Source organism: Lactuca sativa, chromosome 1 (assembly GCF_002870075.4).
Source record: "Lactuca sativa cultivar Salinas chromosome 1, Lsat_Salinas_v11, whole genome shotgun sequence".
NCBI classification, from domain to species: domain Eukaryota; kingdom Viridiplantae; phylum Streptophyta; class Magnoliopsida; order Asterales; family Asteraceae; genus Lactuca; species Lactuca sativa.
This window is the reverse complement of record NC_056623.2, coordinates 200,366,113-200,368,612: the sequence shown is the minus strand read 5'-3', so window position 1 is coordinate 200,368,612 and position 2,500 is coordinate 200,366,113. Positions and strand designations below refer to the sequence as shown.

Below are 2,500 nucleotides of genomic sequence, written 5' to 3'. Positions count from 1 at the left end.
AAAAAGGGGGTGCAACACGAGGACTTCCCAGGGGGTCACCCATCCTAGTACTACTCTCGCCCAAACACGCTTAACTGCGGAGTTCTGATGGGATCCGGTGCATTAGTGCTGGTATGATCGCACCCGAAATACTATCCGTGGTAATTGTTTTTATGTCTTACAAGACGCAGAACCTCGTTTGCTTTCGTACGCGAGGCGTGGGACCCACGTGAGGGATCGGCTCCGTTCAGGGAAACACGAAAACGATCAACATTGAACCGGATGCCGCCCGAGCATAGACATAACAAGAAAGGAAAAAAAAAAACGCACCTAAAACCTAAAAAAACGCAAACGGGCAACGAAAAAGGGGGTGCAACACGAGGACTTCCCAGGGGGTCACCCATCCTAGTACTACTCTCGCCCAAGCACGCTTAACTGCGGAGTTCTGATGGGATCCGGTGCATTAGTGCTGGTATGATCGCACCCGAAATACTATCCGTGGTAATTGTTTTTATGTCTTACAAGACGCAGAACCTCGTTTGCTTTCTTACGCGAGGCGTGGGACCCACGTGAGGGATCGGCTCCGTTCAGGGAAACACGAAAACGATCAACATTGAACCGGATGCCGCCCGAGCATAGACATAACAAGAAAGGAAAAAAAAACACACCTAAAACCTAAAAAAACGCAAACGGGCAACGAAAAAGGGGGTGCAACACGAGGACTTCCCAGGGGGTCACCCATCCTAGTACTACTCTCGCCCAAGCACGCTTAACTGCGGAGTTCTGATGGGATCCGGTGCATTAGTGCTGGTATGATCGCACCCGAAATACTATCCGTGGTAATTGTTTTTATGTCTTACAAGACGCAGAACCTCGTTTGCTTTCGTACGCGAGGCGTGGGACCCACGTTAGGGATCGGCTCCGTTCAGGGAAACACGAAAACGATCAACATTGAACCGGATGCCGCCCGAGCATCGACATAACAAGAAAGGAAAAAAAAAAACGCACCTAAAACCTAAAAAAACGCAAACGAGCAACGAAAAAGGGGGTGCAACACGAGGACTTCCCAAGGGGTCACCCATCCTAGTACTACTCTCGCCCAAGCACGCTTAACTGCGGAGTTCTGATGGGATCCGGTGCATTAGTGCTGGTATGATCGCACCCGAAATACTATCCGTGGTAATTGTTTTTATGTCTTACAAGACGCAGAACCTCGTTTGCTTTCGTACGCGAGGCGTGGGACCCACGTGAGGGATCGGCTCCGTTCAGGGAAACACGAAAACGATCAACATTGAACCGGATGCCGCCCGAGCATAGACATAACAAGAAAGGAAAAAAAAAACGCACCTAAAACCTAAAAAAACGCAAACGGGCAACGAAAAAGGGGGAGCAACACGAGGACTTCCCAGGGGGTCACCCATCCTAGTACTACTCTCGCCCAAGCACGCTTAACTGCGGAGTTCTGATGGGATCCGGTGCATTAGTGCTGGTATGATCGCACCCGAAATACTATCCGTGGTAATTGTTTTTATGTCTTACAAGACGCAGAACCTCGTTTGCTTTCGTACGCGAGGCGTGGGACCCACGTGAGGGATCGGCTCCGTTCAGGGAAACACGAAAACGATCAACATTGAACCGGATGCCGCCCGAGCATAGACATAACAAGAAAGGAAAAAAAAAACGCACCTAAAACCTAAAAAAACGCAAACGGGCAACGAAAAAGGGGGTGCAACACGAGGACTTCCCAGGGGGTCACCCATCCTAGTACTACTCTCGCCCAAGCACGCTTAACTGCGGAGTTCTGATGGGATCCGGTGCATTAGTGCTGGTATGATCGCACCCGAAATACTATCCGTGGTAATTGTTTTTATGTCTTACAAGACGCAGAACCTCGTTTGCTTTCTTACGCGAGGCGTGGGACCCACGTGAGGGATCGGCTCCGTTCAGGGAAACACGAAAACGATCAACATTGAACCGGATGCCGCCCGAGCATAGACATAACAAGAAAGGAAAAAAAAACGCACCTAAAACCTAAAAAAACGCAAACGGGCAACGAAAAAGGGGGTGCAACACGAGGACTTCCCAGGGGGTCACCCATCCTAGTACTACTCTCGCCCAAGCACGCTTAACTGCGGAGTTCTGATGGGATCCGGTGCATTAGTGCTGGTATGATCGCACCCGAAATACTATCCGTGGTAATTGTTTTTATGTCTTACAAGACGCAGAACCTCGTTTGCTTTCGTACGCGAGGCGTGGGACCCACGTGAGGGATCGGCTCCGTTCAGGGAAACACGAAAACGATCAACATTGAACCGGATGCCGCCCGAGCATAGACATAACAAGAAAGGAAAAAAAAAAAACGCACCTAAAACCTAAAAAAACGCAAACGGGCAACGAAAAAGGGGGTGCAACACGAGGACTTCCCAGGAGGTCACCCATCCTAGTACTACTCTCGCCCAAGCACGCTTAACTGCGGAGTTCTGATGGGATCCGGTGCATTAGTGCTGGTATGATCGCACCC

At 50.1% G+C, this 2,500-nt stretch overlaps 8 non-coding genes across 8 annotated transcripts; all 8 read right to left on the bottom strand.

The window, feature by feature from the left end:
- Nucleotides 1-6: 6 nt before the first annotated feature.
- On the bottom strand, nt 7-125 carry LOC128130254 (5S ribosomal RNA). The gene has a single exon (XR_008228176.1). It is a non-coding gene; the product is annotated as a 5S ribosomal RNA (ribosomal RNA).
- A 221-nt stretch (nt 126-346) lies between these two features.
- On the bottom strand, nt 347-465 carry LOC128128943 (5S ribosomal RNA). The gene has a single exon (XR_008226948.1). It is a non-coding gene; the product is annotated as a 5S ribosomal RNA (ribosomal RNA).
- Nucleotides 466-684: 219 nt separating this feature from the next.
- LOC128128942 (5S ribosomal RNA) lies at nt 685-803 on the bottom strand. The gene has a single exon (XR_008226947.1). It is a non-coding gene; the product is annotated as a 5S ribosomal RNA (ribosomal RNA).
- Nucleotides 804-1,024: 221 nt separating this feature from the next.
- On the bottom strand, nt 1,025-1,143 carry LOC128129741 (5S ribosomal RNA). Its single transcript, XR_008227663.1, has one exon. It is a non-coding gene; the product is annotated as a 5S ribosomal RNA (ribosomal RNA).
- A 220-nt stretch (nt 1,144-1,363) lies between these two features.
- On the bottom strand, nt 1,364-1,482 carry LOC128130311 (5S ribosomal RNA). The gene has a single exon (XR_008228234.1). It is a non-coding gene; the product is annotated as a 5S ribosomal RNA (ribosomal RNA).
- A 220-nt stretch (nt 1,483-1,702) lies between these two features.
- On the bottom strand, nt 1,703-1,821 carry LOC128128939 (5S ribosomal RNA). The gene has a single exon (XR_008226946.1). It is a non-coding gene; the product is annotated as a 5S ribosomal RNA (ribosomal RNA).
- Nucleotides 1,822-2,040: 219 nt separating this feature from the next.
- On the bottom strand, nt 2,041-2,159 carry LOC128128937 (5S ribosomal RNA). The gene has a single exon (XR_008226945.1). It is a non-coding gene; the product is annotated as a 5S ribosomal RNA (ribosomal RNA).
- Nucleotides 2,160-2,381: 222 nt separating this feature from the next.
- On the bottom strand, nt 2,382-2,500 carry LOC128129341 (5S ribosomal RNA). Its single transcript, XR_008227206.1, has one exon. It is a non-coding gene; the product is annotated as a 5S ribosomal RNA (ribosomal RNA).